General features: G+C 43.9%; 2 long non-coding RNA genes across 2 annotated transcripts; one reads left to right on the forward strand and one right to left on the reverse strand.

The window, feature by feature from the left end:
* Positions 1-6,824: 6,824 nt before the first annotated feature.
* On the reverse strand, positions 6,825-8,316 carry LOC118350473 (uncharacterized). Its single transcript, XR_004804336.2, has 3 exons — positions 8,156-8,316; positions 7,893-8,054; positions 6,825-6,998 (listed from the first exon to the last, which is right to left on the reverse strand). It is a non-coding gene; the product is annotated as an uncharacterized LOC118350473 (long non-coding RNA).
* LOC112658625 (uncharacterized) lies at positions 7,536-16,568 on the forward strand. The gene is made up of 3 exons (XR_004804335.2): positions 7,536-7,693; positions 9,838-9,907; positions 14,037-16,568. It is a non-coding gene; the product is annotated as an uncharacterized LOC112658625 (long non-coding RNA).
* Positions 16,569-19,357: the final 2,789 nt, after the last annotated feature.

The following is a 19,357-nucleotide window of genomic DNA, read 5'->3' on the forward strand; positions in this document are numbered from 1 at the left end:
AGAGGATTATACTTTTGGGTCCTTGAAATTAGATACAGTCATGTGACTTGCTTTGGCCAATGAGGTAGGAGTGTCACTTCTTGGCAGAAGCATGTCATGGTTGGTGTGAAAGGCTACAGTGTTCTCCTGCCTGCCCCGGTTATAGAAGCACATAATGATAGAAGACACAGAAGAAGGTTACCCTAGGGAGTCACCCACCCATGCAGTAGACCCAGCATGAATGAGAAAGAAACTGCTATTGCTCTAAGATTTAGGGCTTTTTGTTACCACAACATGGCCTAGAGTTTATAACCAATACAGAGACACCAAGCCCTACCATCCCAAGCTCCCTGGACTCCCTCAGCATGTCCTCACAAACTGTCCATTCTCTCCTCTAAGTTGCTACTAAACTTAGAATCATACATATTTTTTTTTTAGGAAAACTAATATGATATATTGGATGCTAACACCAAGAAAACCAAACGATTGAATTGACCATATATAAGTATATGACTATATATACATATATAACATAGGCAGAAAAATTCACATATTAATATACTGGATTAAGTGTCTCCTGGGATTTCCTCTTATTGAATCAAAGGGTGTATTAGTTTCCTATTGCTGCTGTAACAAATAAAGTGACCGAAAACAATGCAAACGTATTCTTTTACAGCTCTGGAGAGCTCGATCTAAATCTGTGTTAGGAAGGCTGTGTTCTTTTTGAGGGCTCTAGGGGGTGGTCTGTTTCCTTGGCTTTTTCAACTTTAGTGTGGCCTGTATTCCGTGGCTTGTGACCCCATTTCCAAAGAGCAGCACTTCAACCTCATTTTTCATCATCACGTTTCCTACCATTCACTCTGACCTCCTGCCTCTCTGATAAGAACCCTGTACTTACATTGGGTTTATGAGGATAATCCCCCCCTCTCAAGATCCTTACCTTAAACACATCTTCGAAGACGCTTTTGCCAAATCAGGTAAAATTCACAGTGGGTGTTTGAAATCATCTAGCCCATCTTGCTTCATCATCACTCCACACCCCTTCTCACCCTTGTCTAGCACAAGGTCTTAAATAGAAATCCTTGCTGAAGAAATGAACGTTTAGCTCAAATGTGCACTGTATTATATCTTCCTTTATCAAGAGCCCAAACAATAAGGTTAATAAAGATATACACACAGAGAGAAAAAAGTAATGCCTCTCATAAAAGCAAGAACAGGGGAGCTTAAAGTAGCTGGATTTAAGCTGATCAAAATTAATGGGAAAGAAAGTAAAATATCTTCTCATATTGGCACTTAGTACTAAGTCTTAGCAATATGAAAAAATGCTTCAAGTCTATGACTATTCATATAAATACACATTATGCATACATATGTCAGCATTGGATACATCTGCATGGATTCAAATCACTAGTAACTAACCAGAATATATACTATATGTCTTTTTTTTTAATTGAAAGATTTTATTTATTCATGAGAGAGAGAGAGGCAGAGACACAGGCAGAGGGAGAAGCAGGCTCCATGCAGGGAGCCCGATGTGGGACTCCAGGGTCATGCCCTGAGCCGAAGGCAGATGCTCAAACATTGAGCCACCCAGGTGCCCCTACTATATGTCTTTTTTTTTTTTTTTTTAAAGATTTTATTTCTTTATTTGAGAGAGAGAGTGTTTGAGAGGGCACAAGCGATGGAGAAGAAGTAGACTCCCCATTGAGCAGGGAGCCTGATGTGGAGCTCCATCCCAGAATCCTGGGATCGCAACCTGGACTGAAGGCAGCCATTAAACTGACTGAGCCACCCAGGTGCCCTAAGTTATATGTCTTCTTGCTGAAAGTTGTGTATCAGCTGTCCCTCATTCTTCTCATATGAGACAATCTGCTGAAAGGAAGAGTCCGTTATTTCATTCTTCTCAGTTTGGAGTCTGTGTAGGACAACTCCCTCTGTTTCTGTTCTTTTTGTGCCTTTGTATTACCCAATTCACATGGGCTCTAAGTTTTTTTTTTTTTTTTTTTTTTAAAGAGTAAAAATTCTTAAAATGTGTGATCTCACTAGGTGCCTGGAGGACTCAGCCCGTTAAGTGTTGAACTCTTTATTTCTGCTCAGGTCATGATCTCAGAGTCTGTAGATCAAGCCCTGTGTTGGGCTCCATGCTGGATGTGGAGCCTACTTGGAATTCTCTCTCTTTCTCTCTCTCTCACTCACTCTCTCTTTTTCTGCCTCCCCCCCCCCGCCCCGCCCACCCACTGACTTGCACGTTCTCTCTCTCTCAAAAAAAAAAAAAAAAAAAAAAAAGTGTGATCTCCCAATTCCACTTAACCCTGTGACTCCATGATAATTTTTTCTAGCGCTTTCCTCCGCTCACCCAGTACTTACAGCTTGAGGAAATTCACTCTTACGGGCTGTCCAATTTGCTATCACTCTAACTACTGACCTATAGCTTGTGTCATTCTTTCTGACAAACAACTTGAGGTGACAAACCTCAAGGGATTGGGATTTTCCAATGGTGAATATACAATTACCGATGGGTTTCCTAAATACCCAGTGAATGAATCCCAATAACTAGATTGCAAATATATCTCAACCATTTTTTTTTTAAAAAGGTTTTGTTTGACTGCAGGTTCTAAAGTGAAAGCTAAAAATATGAAAGACCCAAGTGTTATTTTAAAAGGCTATTAGAAAGAAAATATAGTAAGTACTTTTTGGTCCTGACAAGTGGTAGCCAGGGGTCAGGAGACACAGAGTGGCCTGGGAATGCCTTGAAGGTGGTGGCCCCATGGCTGTGGCTGGGAACTAGGACCAGCTGATGCACAACAGTGAATCCAACAACATTCCTTGACACCCCAGACCAATACCCTGCTCATGTAGGCTTCCTCCCCTTGAATGTCAGATCTTCTTTCCATGCTTGTCAATTCTAGGTGTTCAGCTCACTTTATTCCTAGTTTAGCTTCAGTTTCCTCATCCACAAAATAATGTTAGAAGAATGAATGAGGACAATATATATAAAACACCTAACACTGCAGCACAAGAGATCACCTAAAAGTGCTATTTGATTGATTGCTAGGTTGGTTGATTCATTGATTGACTCATTCATTCAATGTATCCAATATGTACAAGGGTGTCTACTAGGTGTGGGAAGTAATCCTGTCCAAAAAGTCAGGGTGCTGGCTTGGTCCATTACTTCACAGTGCAGAGGCCTATGGAACTCTCAGGTAAAGATATGTAACTTCAGACGTTCTGTGATGTTATGCAGTTATAAGCAGAATTATATTGTGTTCCTAAGTGCTTATGAAAAATTTTATAGACATAGAAGATTTTATCAAATACTTGAAGGAATCTGTGTTGTGGTCATCTTTGCCACCTCGTGGAGTAGCCTACCTCAATGGAAGCCAACAAGGAAAAAAACTAAATAGAAATCTGGAAAAAAAGACAAAATCACAACAACTTTGGTTTGCTATAAATTTCTCTCCTTTTAGTGAAAGGCCATCTGGCTAATTCAGGGCAACTACTCTTTACAAACAAACAAAGCCACTAGTTTATTGCTCCTAGACACTAAACTATTTTGTGGTCATTGAGTCAACTTAGTTCTCTTATTTTTGGGGTCCATTACTTTACCCATCTCCAAGTTCAAATTCAATCCCACCATCAGCCCATGACTTGCCATGCCTTCTCATTTTATTATATCACTTCCACATTCACTTCTTCCCTTGTTTCAGAACATGACTGTAGAGATTACTTTTCCATTCTGATTGGCCCTGAGCCACTTGCAGAATTACCAAACCAACAATTGAGTTTCCTTCATCACTTTCACTCCCATATTCACCAAGCCAGAGTGATGGTATAAACTCTGTCCCAATCAACATAGTTATACTCCATACTCACTGGACATTTGTGAAATAAACAAAATAAAGATTTCCCTGTGTCTTTGGAATCTTTCTCTTTCATTCTTAAAAGGAAGAGAAGCACCAAAAATGGAGTTTGATTCCAGGGCCTCACAGGGGAGCAATCCCCAGGACAGGAGAATCTTATCTTCATCCTAACTTGGTGTGTTATAGGTCTGAGAGGAGAGTGTACATAAAGTTAGAGAAGTGGGCAGACCTGTTGCAATAAATTTGAGGCAACATCTAGTTTCACTTTTATAGCACAAATTTTTAAAGCCTACCCTAAGCAATCATAACACATAAATAGTAAGTGAATAAGAAAACGAAAGTTAATATTTGAAAATGAAATCAGTCATTAGATGAAAAGGACGAGATTAGAGCCCATTATTTTCTCTTTTCAAAAAATTCATGTATCATGTTTACTGTTATTTAAAGTATTTTCAAAATATTGGCATAAATTGCTATTTTTTTTAAACTACTGCAGATAATTCACTTGTGTTGCAACATATCCTCAAGTGGGAAAATTGGTGACAAAATAGAAAGTAGGCCACTGGGGAGAAAATACACACACACACACACACACACACACACACACTTGGGGTAAAAAGACAAATCCATCTGATTAAATACACTCTGTTTTATCACCATATGTACATAATACTTAAAATAAAGAATGGCCGGAGATTCTTTTTTTCCACTGCAAGACCTGCATGAACATAAGGCATGTATTTCCGGAGCTATGTTTAAAAAAGAAGAAGAGGGCCTTTGCCCCTAAGTGGCAATCCCCCGTCAGGGTGGGGGGCGGGGAGCTGGCCCAAACTACTGGGCAGAGAAGGAAGAGGCTTCTTAGGAAATCCCTGTGAGCTATAAAGGAAGTGAGGACACAGAAAATGCAGAGATCCAATAACCCCCTAAGAACCACAGAAGCCTCTAAATTTCCATTGGAGGTTTTGAGAGTTGGCCCTGGTGGGAGGAGAAAGGTGACACAGAGACCAAAGGCAAGAGAAGCAACAACAAAAGCCTTTCGGGGGAAGCCAGAGGAATTTGGAGACACCGTGACAGTGGAGACCCTGGGAGCAGAGGTGGCCAGGCCCTCCCTTCGCCACTGTCCTCAGACTGCCCGCAGGACACTTGGGGAAGGTCCTTGTCTTGGCCAGACACTTGGCTGACGGGCTGACTGTGCCATTTGAAAGGGACGTGGGAAGCCCAAGGGGGGGTAGGAGCCTCTTCGGGAGGGGACTTTCCCTGGCCCGTGAGGTTTCAGATCATGTTCTGCAACAGCCTCCTGGCTTGTGACAGCGTTTCAGGGAAATGAGACAACTCAAATGCAAATCACAAAGGAAAAGAAATTCAGCCTGGCTTGAGAAAACAAACTGGGCCCTGCCGAGCCTGACAGGCCCGCCCCAAAGCTCGCTGGAAGGGGGACACGGAGGGCAAGGGCCACAGCGCTGGGGGGTAAACACGAAGCAGGGCCTGGGTGTCCGGCGGCCTGCTCTGTGCTTGGGCCCTGCGTGCATTGCCCCTTGTTCATCCAGAAGGAAACGTCACAGAGACATTATTAACCCTATTCTCATCTGTAAGGGTGAGAAAACACACTCAGGGGAATTAAGTGGGAAATTAGCCACCATCACCAGGTCCAGGGCCAAGATTCAAACCGAGGCCCATCTGATCCCAGGGATCATGCTTCTCCCCTTGACTCTTCTGCCACTAATTGAGGTGACTCACCGCACAAGTCACAGTTTTCTTTATACCTAGACTTTTCCTTGGAGATGTGGTACAGGTAATCTTAACGTCAGATAAGGTAGCAGCTTAAAACTAGCCAATTGCAGCCCTGATATGTCCGTCCCTAAGCCGTTTTGTGGAAAGGGGTAAGTCAGGCAACTTCCCCGAGTCTCTGCATTCTCCTCTATAAAATGGGTCGGGCCTGGGCGCTTCTCCAATTCTCAACTTCTGTGAGGCTTTCCTAGTCCTCATGTGCCGAAGGGAAAACATTTCAAAGTTGTATTTGTTTTTTTTTAACAGCGCATATGATGGGATTATCACATTCCAGTTCTCTGTGGATACCGTATGTGTAAGGACCCCACGCTCAGAAAGTGAAAATATTCTTAAGACAGTGTTTTAGATGGCCTTGCGAGTGGAGCCAGAGCATTCCCAGCCAACCCTCTGTTAGCACAAAGGCTGGATGGAAAAAAAAAAAAAAAAGCCACTCAACATTCTTTGCCCCTTCCCAGCATAAATCATCACTTGCTGTGGGAAAATGATTACTTGCCAGGATGTAGGGCCTATGACTCATGAACCGTTGTCCTCGGCCCCCAGTTGAGCAAGAACTAAAGGTGAAAAGACTGAGAAGCTGGGCTGAGGACTCTGGATTGCCGACTGTTCCACCTATGACACCGTAAGAGAGGAAAACCGAAAGCTAGGTGAGAGGCTGGGCCAATGGAGTCACACGCTGCTGTGCTGTGGGGCCAAGTCCAGGGCAGAACGACGTGGGCCCCTGGCTTTCTGAGTCATTCCTTGGGTCTGAGTCGTTATAACCCCAAAGAGGCATTGATTGACAAAATGCAAATAATACCACCCCTGGGCTTGTCCTGACAGGCAACCAGCGTGCTAATTAATGCTTGTGTAAGATACTCTCCACATCCGGAAACACCAGCAAACTTCACAGAGAAGGGGTTAAAACTGCTCAACATCGGCATTCTTATTCTAGCCTAGAAGTACATGAGGTCTTAGACACCACAAACACCTCCCCTTGTGGTTTCAGCAAATACTGTGCTATGCTTTCTCCTTTGTTGCTCTAAGCTTATGGAATATCTGCTGTAAACACACTTCCTATTATATTGCTCTACGTGGTCTTTGGTGTCTTTAAAGAAGGTTTGGTTAGAACAAAGAGCCATCTTGTGATCAAAAGAATAAAAAGCTAAAATTACATACTGCGTATATAGTGTCCTAGGAACTTATGAAATGCAATAAAAATTTTTTTTAAAGATTTTATTTATTTATTCATGAGAGACACAGAGAGAGGCAGAGACACAGGCAGAGGGAGAAGTAGGCTCCCTGCAGGGACCCCCATATGGGACTCGACCCCAGGACCCCGGGGTCACGACCTGAGCCAAGGCGGACACTCAACTGCTGAGCCACCCAGGTGCCCTGCAATAGGAAAAATTGATGTTATCTACTCTGAGCATTGTTCTTTACTTTCTTCTTTACTGTCTTAAAGATAGTGAAAGTAGAAGCTCATTATGGAGATGATGTAGAAGGGAAGATTTTTTTTTTTTTTTTAATTCTCCTAGTTTGGGGAGGGCCGTTAGATACGGTCTTAGGGTGGTGGTTTGTGATTAAGGAACTAGAGTAGAGTTACTTGGGATAATGAAATGAAACCAGAATTAGCTCGTCTTCAACTGATGTCAGGAAACAGTAGGTCTTTGGATATGAAAACCTCAGAGAATGGAAGGCTCTTCCTAATGCTAGCAGGATAAATGAAGAATAGTAGTTCTTCAAGTATGTTCCACAGAACTCTAGACCCATGAGGCACCTGCATAAAGAAGGTTTTGTACTCCAAAGTAAGCAGATGGGCTAAGTCTGCAGAGTGGTGTCTCTGCACCACAGCCGCCCTGTTAGGGAAGCCGGGCACCTTTGTCACACCCAGCATATCCCCAAGGCACTGAGGCCCTTGGAACCACGCCCTCCCCTTTTTATGTTTCATGTGACACTTTTTAATCCTGTACAACTAGTGCTTCATGACCAATTCTTGGTGAAATGCTGGTGAGGAAGGAAAATATAAGGGGAAGAATTTACACGGAAAGGGATCCGCAGAAGGTTCCTGATCAGTGAGGCCCCAAAAGGTAAGATCCTAACGTGAAGAGAGGTAGACAAGGGACACCATGCAGATGAGCGATGGGTTGGACTGACCAGGAGAGGGGATCAAAACTTAGAAAAGGAAGCCAGCACTTAGAATACTTAAATTATATGGCACACAGTGTACCCAGCTTTGTGAGGAGGAATTATTACTCTATTTACCATTAGGAAGAATAAGCAACTCACCCAAGACCACATACCAAGCAATTTAGAGCATGAAGGCTCAGGCAGGCCCGTCCAGCCAGACAGTCACGCAGAGCACGGCTGCCAGGGCTGTGGGCCACCGAGACCGGGACGGGATTGGTACGTGTGGAGCTGTGAGGTAGCGGTGACACGGCCTCCTGGGATCTGAAAACAGATATGACGGTTTTCAAAGCTGGAGTGCGCTTTCCTCTGCAGGCAGAAGCAGGCTGATACAGTGGGAGAAAAACAAAAAACAAAAAACCCACACTTCTGTTTCTTTCCTTCCTTCCATCTTGGGTCCCTTAGTTATCAAACTTCTGGAGAAACAGGCAGGAATCGGGCCTTTAAAACTTTCTCTTGGGGCCCCTGGGTGGCTCAGTGGTTGGGCGTCTGCCTTTAGCACAGGGTGTGACCCCGGGGTCCTGGGACCGAGTCCTGCATGGGGCTCCCTGCATGGAGCCTGCTTCTCCCTCTGCCTGTGTCTCTGCCCCTCTGTGTCTCTCATGAATAGATAACTAAATCTTTTTTAAAAAATAAAGAAAGAAAAATAAATAAAAGAAAACGTTCTCTTGCCAATTCAAAGCAGGCAGCATTTTCTCTCATAGGAGGTCCTCTCTTCTGATGTCCAGAGGAAAACAGGCTCCAATTTGTCTCCCCCAGAGGGGACAGGCCACAGGCACTCCACCTGGGCACCCACACGCGTCCCGTTCCTCTGGCTTCCTCGAAGCCCTGCTCTGTGAGCACTGCCGCTGTGTCCAGGAGGGACGTCTGACGGCCGTGACACTGAAGGATCATGCGAAAAGACAGGTGCTCTGGCCTAAAAATAAATGTTCTCTTTAAAGAGCTGCCATCGACTTTATCTAAACTAATACTAAAAAAAAAAAACAAAATACACTACTACTAGATTCTCTAGGTGGTTGGAATTCAGGGAAAAGCTTCACATTTTCTTGGGTATATTGTTTACATGGGAGACGGCGTCTCAGAGAGCCCATCTTCGTACAGTGCGTGGATTGGAGGAGCTAGGCATTATAGGCAAGGTGTTCCTTCATCAGTAAGCCTTCACCTTATTTAATCTCCCCTGTTTAACAGTTTAAAACGAGATTACCCCAATATATCTGTTTTTACCTACGAACGACCTAACTCTGCTGCCCGGTAATGTATTATGAATGATATAAAGCACTCACAAAAAAAGGTTTTTAAAAAATATTTAAAGATACATTTATTTATGTTCACTATTTCCCCCATACCTCGATAAATCAAGGGATCGGCGCACCTCACTCTGTGATCACTGACCTTACAGTTTGCCTGTCATGAGAGAACTCATCTATTAAATGAGCTCAGAAAGCTTTCAAGTCTCTAAATAATCTCGTTAAAAACCTAAACAGCCCATTAATAACCTGATTGGTCTTAAGGCAATTGAACTATGCCCTCATAAAAAACCATTAAGCAAAAGAATGTAGGCCACTGGTTAGCTGGCTCGCAAGGAGTTACTTCTGTTTCCCCAAATGCTTTTGGTTCACTGCCCACTGGATTTTAAGGGAACAGCTAAATATCGTCTCCTCGGTAATGTTATTCTCCCTCAAGTGCGTGTAATCTTGCAGAGCTGTTTCTCCAGAAAAGAACAAGGTTATGTGAAGGGGAGAGAACATCTCTCCCTCCAGGGCAGTTGTGCAATGCAGGGTCAAGGGCTCTGTCTACAGAACTCAAAACCAGATCTTCAGGGAGTGCTAGGAGAAGAGAAGGAGCTGAACAGAGTGATCGTGCCCCTGCTTGGGCACGGCAATTACTTGAGTTTTCAGATGAAGAGTGCTGTCGGAGGCCCAACAGAGTATTTGGCACAACCAATAAAAAAATTTTAAAAAGACAAAAAGGTACCAGAGCGGGTGTGGAATATTTGCTGGGTACGGAACAGCACTAACTAATGCCCTCACACGCTCTCTCCATCTAGATGCCCCATGCACAAAATTCTCCTACTTAGAAGGAGAGTATTGGTCGTTCACCTCACTCTTCCTTTAAAGGTATGTTCATGTCTCTTTCCATTTAAAAAAAGTGTATATTTGCTTTTTAAAAGACTCCTTGGCAGAAAAACCGACCAAACCACTATTAACGTCTTAGTGTGACCTTGGGGATAGGTCTCATGACTGATAAAAGCGCTAAGAGGATTGACAATTTGGTGATCCGTGACTCTGTAAAGAAGGAAGATGCAAAGGGAAAGGGCTTGGAAGGGCTACGGATCTCCAAGGGGGAGACACTTGGGGAAAATGGAGAATAGGAGGATCTCGGAAGGGCAAACAGCATCGTTCAGACTCTGGTTTAGAAACCATTCTAACGGCAGCCACTCGAAATTTGGGTTCTTTGCTGGGCTAGTTCAGCGACCACTGAAATGAGGAAGTAAGCCCAACTGCTTTTGTAAGCCTCGGAGTCCATAGAAGTTATGGAAATTCCTGGTGGGCTCACAAGAGACTCTACACGGAGGCAAGGAAAGGCAGGGAGATTCCACCAGTGAGTCAGACCAAAGGGCCAAGGAAGGCCTACAAAAGCTTTTCTCAGACAAAACGAATCACTGAGAAATTTGGGAGAATGAAATCAAGTTAACAGATTTGGGAGAAATGGGTGTATTTCCTACAGGACCCGGGAAAGAACATTAAACAACAAACCTTTGGACTTAAAGACTGAGCGAGAAGGTTGCTTGGGTGGAAGAGAGACAACAGAGCGCCAGGCGCCGGCCCCGGAGGCTGGTGACAGTGTTGGGGGAGGCCCTGTGGGCAGTGGGTACCAGGAAAGCCCCCAGCATACCTGGAGGGGCTCCGGGGAGCTGAAGGCAAGTCCATAGTCTGTGAGGGGAGGTGACTAGTGAGGCTGAGCCTCTGTAAGGCCTAATCCTCGACGCAATGGGCCTGGCGATGACCTTGCCCGAGGCTCTCTAACTCCACAGCCCCAAGGACGTGGAGATGAACTGCATCAGGAGGGAGCACATTGATGGGAGATGACTAATATATGGACGAGAATTTCTCGTAAGCTTTTTCTTATTGAACACATCTGTGATAGAGGCTCTGGCATCGCATTTTATACGACACAAACTCTGTAAAAACTCTGAAGTGACTATTAAGTGCGTGATGTCAGGTCTAATGTGGGCCTAAATAACACCGGACGCCACAGACGGTAATTTAGAAGGTTCTAATCACATCTTGACAACAAAAACATTAGAGTCTATATAATAATGTCAAAGCATCTGAATGAAAAGAGAAAAGCACAAGCAATATTTTTTTTTTCTGCAAAAGCCAAACATCTGGATATTTTGGAAGACTGAACAGATATTTCATAAAACCACAGTTTTTAAAGTTAAAGTGTTCTGTGATCTGCTTGGATCTAATTATTTTCCATGGTTTTGCGTGAATATGGAAAAGAGTATTGGTTCAATAACTAATAACTGAATATAATAATGATAATTCATAGGTAGTGGTGGTTGAGCTTCAAAATTCCTATCCGATGTATGTATTTTTAGCGCCTGTGTTTTACACGTAGTGAACCTTTCACACATCGTTAGCTCAGCTGCGGAGGGCAGGGTCCTTCAGAACTCACCACTATGGTCAGCTGATGAACCCGCGTTGGCCTTGTGGTCACTCATATCTTTTAAATTAGATTTAAATAAGAATTTTGTTCTTCATTAACCATCATTTCTCTTACATGTTTTTATCTTATAACACCCTGTTCTACCGTAGCCGAAGTACCTGCTGGCTTGTCACCTTCCCGACTAGGCTGTAATTCCTCCGCTGCTTACACGGGGTGGCCGGTTCCTGGCTGTGCTGGGACACAGCAGGTGCTCAACTAATATTTATTAAACTAAACAAGAGCCAAAACCCATGTAAAATGAAGACTTCAGCTAGCGTTCAGAGAGCACGGCAGATCATTTGCACCTTAGCTAATTTCCATACTTAGGCCAAGGTAGGCCTGCAACTTTGATTTCATCAGGTTGCTCAGTATTCACGTCAACTTGGATGCAGTTTTATTACTTTAATTTGTTAGTTCAGTGTGTTCACCATGACTTTCCTTTTGGTTTTCCCTTTTGCTGATCCCTCGCCAGCGTTTCTACGCTTCCTTCTCACTCCCCGCTTGGTCACTGCCTCTGGACAAATTCAGGCAGTCATTTGTTAGATTTAAGATAGAAGTTAGAGACACAGGAAGAAAAAACAAACAGAAACCTTGGGCATCACGTTTTTGCTTTTAGTTTTATTTCCCAAATCACTGTAAAAACAACTTGGAGCTATTTTCTTTCCTTTTCCCTTTTTAGCACGTTGTACACCCTGGACAGGCAGCTATGGTTTCTTAATGATTCTACATGATTTTTAATGCCTGGCCTTTAAATATTCAAAACAGTTTGTTAAGTCCATAATTAAATTTTAACTTGTTTTTCAAAGTCTGTGTCTCTGCAGAACCACTGAGAAACACGAAAGACAAATGTTGGCACTTGTTTTTGTAGCATAATCAGAATCCATTTCCTAGGGGGAAGAAATGTTTCTGTGGCTTGCACTTGTATGCACAGTGACCCACCTCCCTGCAGACCCAGGCTGGAGTACACTACAGGCCACGCAGGGCACAAATGCAACCTTTAAATGCTACCAATTCCCCAATAGAGGGCAAGGTCAGGAGCGAAGCCCATAGCTATCCTCCAGTGTGGATCTCCAACTCTACCTCTAGCCTCTTGCTAACCTGCAGCTTAAATAATTTTTTGAAATTGTAAATTTTGGATGAAATTTTTTTTAAATCAATTTCAGCTGCACAAGAATAGAGATGGGAGCATAATAAGCCCTCCCACCTCCCCAACTCATTAATCAAATATTAATTCTGATATGTTCTCTTCTAAATTTTGTTTAAAGATTTTATTTATTTATTCATGAGAGACACAGCGAGAGAGGCAGAGACACAGGCAGAGGGAGAAGCGGGCTCCATGCAGGGAGCCCGATGCGGGACTGGATCCCGAGACTCCAAGATCACTCCCTGGGCCGAAGGCAGATGCTCAACTGCTGAGCCACCCACCCTGCTGGGGATCCCCCAAATATGTTCTCTTCTAAAGGATCTCAGTCCATGATTTCTAGAACATGCCAGGTCAAAATGTTACACACATCAAAGTCAAATGATATACAAAATATTCGTCTAGTGTTTTTCCTGAAGCATAGTCTAAGCTGGCTTCCAAATAGACTGTAGAATTGATTAATCTTATTTATTAAACTTTCTGGCCTATCCCTCAGCTTTCTAATTCCCTGGGGAATCTACACTTGCAGACATACTTCAACACCTAAGTATGAACTAGACTTGATCATGTCTACCCAAGTCTTGGCCCTCACTGTTTCCATGCTGCAAGAATCACGCTACTTAAATGGAATTTGGTTGTTTCAAATGTATTTAGTTCAGTGTTTGTTTTGTTTATTAGTTTGTTTTAGGGCTTTGCTCTCCCTATTTTGCCTCACATGGATATTTTGCCCAAATTTCCCTACTTTATCTTCCTTCTTCACTCCCCACCTTGCTACTGCCTCTCAACAAACCCATTTCCAGATCTAAGTATTAAGGCTGTACCTACACGGGCAAAGTGGGGAGCTAAGGCAACTCTGGAGAAGAGGTCAGCACAAAATAGCAACCTCCTGATCCAGGGGAAGGCAGGTGGAGCTCTGTAAGGGCTGAGTCTCTCCACCCTGATGCAAACTGATATGAGATAATTTCTATATCTTTCCATCCACTCTCAAAAAGCACATGTATTTTTACTACATTTAACCAGCACATTTAGATGGCTCTTGTGTGCTAAGTATAAGCATAGAGCGCTGGGGCCAAGGAAGGTCAAAGACGTGCAAGGGAAGGGAAGAACTATTTTTTTTTAATTTTTATTTATTTATGATAGTCACACACACAGAGAGAGAGGCAGAGACATAGGCAGAGGGAGAAGCAGGCTCCATGCACCGGGAGCCCGACGTGGGATTCGATCCCAGGTCTCCAGGATCGCGCCCTGGGCCAAAGGCAGGCGCTAAACCGCTGCACCACCCAGGGATCCTTTTTTTTTTTTTTTTTTTTTTTTTTTTGGGAAGAACTATTATGAAGGAACTAGATCTGGGCTGTGGTCTTTATATTCACTCTCTTTTGTAATACCTAACACAGGACAGATCACCTCTGAGAGATGCAGAAAGAGAGACTTGGAGAAGTTAATGAACTGGCCTGTGCTTTCACAGTCAGTGGGTAAAAGAACCAGCATCTGAAAGCAGCCGGCCTGATCCCACAGCCCATCATCTTTCTACTTGCTGCCCTCTGCCTTCACACCAAATGCGTCTACCCTGAAGATGTTTTAAAAACCATAAGGAGAGGCAAGATTTACACAGATCGGAAAAGCAAAAAAATAAAAATAAATTGAAAAAGAACACGAGATGGAAAAAAAAAAAAAAGAACACGAGATAGGATTCAACAAAATCCAACAAGGAAGGTGGTCAAAAACCACAATGTGTGGTCGTGAACAAAAAGTAAAGATGGGAGGGACAGTCTGTGTGGAAAGGAGGTTGGCCTTGATGTCCACCCCATTAAGTTCAGGAATTATCACCTTTTCCTGTGCTGATGTGAACTTTGGATTCTTTGGGTGACTGTTCCTTGCTCTACCATGGCGTCTGAATTCAAGGCAGAGCCCTGGAATCCATTTGTACTGTTGACTCTTCTCATTCTTTAGCCCCCTACTCACCTACCTTCACCGAACCCCTTCCCTAAAATACCGGTGAGGCCAGTAATCTTTCAGAAATAACAAGAAAGCGGGATTTACAATTATTTTGATAATGTCTGTGCAAACAGCCATAAATTCTATACTTTACATCATGCAAAGGGCTGCAGTGTTGACAGTAAGAAAGGGTCAAACCAAATATTTGCATCTGGGGCCTCACCTGTTAGACCGGCAGTGAAGAGTCCAAAGTACAGCCCCAAGGCACCCACCGAAGCCCAGCAGTGCACTTGCGACTATTTTCCTGAAAGTTCCTGCTAGCCAACCCTTGCGGGCCCACTGCCGGCTCCTTTGAAATGGGGATCTCACCTCTCCCCATTCACTTACCGAAAATATGTCCATTATAGGATCAGATAAAGTCATTTGTATACTTATTTGAAATTCTTAGCAGCCCTGCCTGCTTTGGACCAGGAAGACAGTCATTTAAAGCTACAGTCTGATAAAAGAAGAAAAAAAAAGAATCACTGGGGAACTGTCTCCTCACCCTCGACACCTCCTGTCTCCTTCCTAAGGTTTGACCTGAAATCCTGGTGTGCAGCAGTGAAGGGGAAAATATCTATTCATGTTACTGGGAACCCCTAACACTGTCTTCCTTTTGCTCCTCAGATCATAGGAAATCAAGAATTTTTTGAGGAAGCAATTTCATGTTGGTTTTGGTGGATTGAAACAAATTCAGGCCACCAGATAAAAGAAAGAAGAGGAATGGAAATAAGATCACCCTGCCCCACCTCAAGCCTGGAGACCTTACTGTCTCGAAGCAGCATTTTTTTAAATATAAACTTAGCATAAATAATTACCAGGAAGAAGTGAACCCATATTTCTTACAATAAAGAATATTCTAACTAACGAGCTCCAACTACGCTGAAGTCTCATGTCACGCCCTCATGGACAGTGGGTATCATACAAGGCACTTCCCAGAGCCCCCTTGTGCCATACTGATAGACAGAAGCACTGTACAGACAGCAACCAACCTGTACAGTCAGGATTTTCTGGATATTCTTGATGTAAATATATTGTCCCACTGCTGGAATAGAAAAACGTGTGTCTCAAAAAAAAAAAAAAAAAAAGAAAGAAAGAAAAAAAGAAAAACGTGTGTCTCTACGTCCATCTGCATTAAGCTCAAGCGTGTGTGTTCTCTGTTATAGGACGACTCTGTCCTCATTGAATACGGTCTAACAAAGCAGGGGCATCGGTCATATTCAAAATCTTTCTGCGTAACATATTCATCACATCTTGTTAATTATAGACTAAATAGAGTCTGAGCCCAGTTTTGAGGGCTAATAACAGGGGAAATATTATTTACTAACCTGATTTTACTTCTCGATGAACAGATATACCAACGTTCTGGGTTCAGAAATGATTTTTCCTATTATTTTGGTTCTTCCATGAGCAGCCCCAGAATAATACAAGCTGAAATACAATCCTATTCCTTGGATGCTGGCTTTGCTGTTTTTCTCAAAGAACCAAGGCCTCTTGTGGTCCTCAAGCGTATCCACACAGCCACCTGCTGATGGGCTAGTAGTTTTGGTGTGAAAGCATCAGGGTGGGGGCTCAGCTGTGGAACCCAGAAAGCTGGAGGATGGCCACCGAACACTCAGCATGTAAGAATAATGGAACTGCCTTAGCTCAGAAAAAAAAAAAAAAAAAATCCTAAATTACATTTTCCTGATGCATCCAGCAGAGTAGATGCAAGCCCCCGAAGCCTGGAGTCGTCCACAGGGTGCTGCCCCAGTCATGCCCTAGTGGATGCTCTGGGAGGTTCCATAAACCCCAGAGAATATGCTCATGTGTGGAAATGTTGCCAGAGAATTGTGGTGGGTGTATATTGTGGTTTGAGTTCCTTTATGACTAAATGGTTTATTTACCTCTTTCTTTCTTTCTTTCTTTCTTTCTTTCTTTCTTTCTTTCTTTCTTTCTTTCTCTCTCTCTCTTTCTTTGGGTCTGAGTGGCTATGAACCATCACCGTGAGGACAGTTTGCTGGGTTTGGGTTTGTTTTTAACGAGTGCACCAGTCCTTTTCGAGATGCAGCTGCCACAGAAAAGGAAGAAAGAAACCATGAGGTGAGTGGGGGAGGAGAGAGGGGAGCACCAGGAGAGAGAATGCACCAAGTCTGACCACTTGCGAATCTAGGCTCTGCCCGGTGGGGGGAATCACCGGCCAATAATAAAAGTGTGGTGGAGTCTAGGTCCTTTATTTAGCTTGGCTCCTTCCAAGGACAGCCGAGCGGGATGCAGGGGGGTGACTGCTACAGCACCCACCCGTGCCACCCCCCCCGCCGGGGCGCAACCGTGTGGCCTTGGGGAGCAATGAATGCCAAGGTGTGTCAGGCCCGCCCGCTGACCAGCCTGGTGCTTGCAACAACTAATGGCTCCTCGTTTTCATGCTGAAAATATGCGCCCCTTGGAACCTCTTGTCTCCTGGTCAGATGTGCGTGATGTGATCTACACTGTGGAATGCAGCCCGGGCATGTGCTTGCAAGCGCTCGGATCCAAGAATCAGGTTTCTATTATATACATGGTCTGCATTGCCTTCTGCAGTGACCTCCGTGCATTTTTTTTTTCTTCATTTAAATGTGGGCTTATTTTTAAATGATCCGTGTTCCATCAATCCCTTAGCCCCAAATGTCTGGCTGATAGGTAAGTGTGCTACAGTTATCAAAACGTCCCAGAGACGGATTTCACAAGCTCCTTTTTCCCTCCTCTGGTCCTATACCTGGGAAGTGCTGTGGTGTGGGTAACAGAGAGGTGGGGGTACAGCTGCCCTGGGCTGGCTCTCTGGGCTGGCACCTCTGCTGCGTGGTGCGTGAGTAGACGTGGCCGGGATTGCAGGCTTCTCAAAGAGACACCACGGGTCCCATGGACACAGCATTAATACATTTGCCAAACTATTTACATATTATTGTTTACTTCCTCGTGAAGCTGGCTGTGTTCACTGAAGCTTATCTCGCAGGCACGTAGGGCGTGAGGAACATGCTTCACGTTTCTGGAAGGTAGAAAGCCTAAGGATCTTAGTTTTAGGCCTTCCTTCTCCACTAGCCCTCTAGTAGGCTTTCGTGACTTATTTAATTTTTCTGGGGCTTGGTTTAGGAACCCTTCTTTGGATCCAGAGAAGTTTTTGGGTGTTTGTTTTTCCCTGTAGGATCTCCCTGAGTCTTTGCTATGCTAATGAGGGCTATGAGTTCCAGGAGTGTGCAGTGAATCCCAAGCTGACAGGACTATTGAACACTTTTTCCCCTCAAAAAAGTGCTCACATCCTGGACTTTATTGCAAGTGTTCCATAGAATATAGTTGGGGGGATGCCTGAGTGGCTCAGTGGTTGAGCATCTGCCTTCAGCCCAGGACGTGACCCTGGGGTCCTGGGATCGAGTCCCACGTCGGGCTCCCTGCATGGAGCCTGCTTCTCCCTCTGCCTGTCTCTGCCTCTCTCTCTCTCTCTCATTCTGTCTTTCATGAATAAATAAATACAATCTTAATATATATATATATATAGTTGGAAAAAGCCATGGAACTAGAAGTGCTCTTCTTGCTTTGACATACTATGAATCTATAAAGACAACGCAGAATTACACACATTTAATGGATATATAGAGAGGTCGTTTATGATCCTGTTGTCTCAATCAAGGCTTTATGTCCCAGGTAACAGTCCTCACTGCTTTTGGTTACTTGTCCCTCGCCACGGTATGGGTGGCAGGCAGCGTCCTGAGATGGCCCCCAAGATTCCTGCTCCCCGATGTAAATACGCACCACAATACCCTTTCTTTGAGTGTGAGCAGAACTTGTGAATATGATGGGATATCATTTCCATGATTATATTCCTTTATACAACAAAAAGGGGTCTTGTGAATGTAACTAAAGTCTCCCGTCAATTGGCTGGGAATTAATCCAAGGAGAGTTACCCTGCGTGGATCTGACCCAATTAAATGAGTCCTTAAAAGAAGTCAGAGATTTGAAGCCAGAGACACTCTCCTCTTGGCCTTGAAGGAGCAAACTGCCATGTGTAGACGGCACCACAGGGCAGAGAATGTCAAGAAGGCTCGGCCTGCGGGGAATGACCCCAGCAAGAGAGCAGGGAGCTTACTCCTACGACCGTACGCAACTCAATTCTGCCAGCGACCAGGCCGTGAGCTTGGAAGAGAAGCCTGATGAAAGCCTAGGCCTGGCCAGCATCTTGTGGAAGAAGCCCTGAGCAGAGGGTCCAGCTACCCTGTGCCCATACCTCCGATCTGTAGAAACTGAGCCAACAAATGATGTTATTTTAAGCCACTAAATCCATGTAATTTGTTACACAGCAATAACAAACGCACACTTGCATGTGCATGATGGAGCCATGTGGGTCCTCAGAATTAAACTGGAAAGGCTTTTCACTTTCTGCCCTCTAAACTTTAGTTAAAAAAAAAAAAAAAAAAAAACAGAAGTGGCTGGTCTTGGTACTGAGTGAATCGATCTCAGCAACCATCTTCCTTGGGGAATTCTTTTCCAAAAGTCCACGTCTTTCAGAGGACATCTGATCAGTATTAAAAAGTCCCTTAGTCTTTTGTCTGGTTTTGGTTTTGTTTTAAGATGGCAAAGATCAACCTAACATACAAGTACTCAAGAGAAAGTAATTAACATTTTTGCCAGCAAATCCCTTTTTTAAATCAACCAGTTGTCTAAACGGATACACCAATAGTTCTAGACTGATTCCTCTATAAAATTTTTTGTTCTTCATGGAATAGATAAC

The sequence above is a fragment of the Canis lupus genome, chromosome 12 (assembly GCF_003254725.2).
Source record: "Canis lupus dingo isolate Sandy chromosome 12, ASM325472v2, whole genome shotgun sequence".
NCBI lineage: Eukaryota > Metazoa > Chordata > Mammalia > Carnivora > Canidae > Canis > Canis lupus.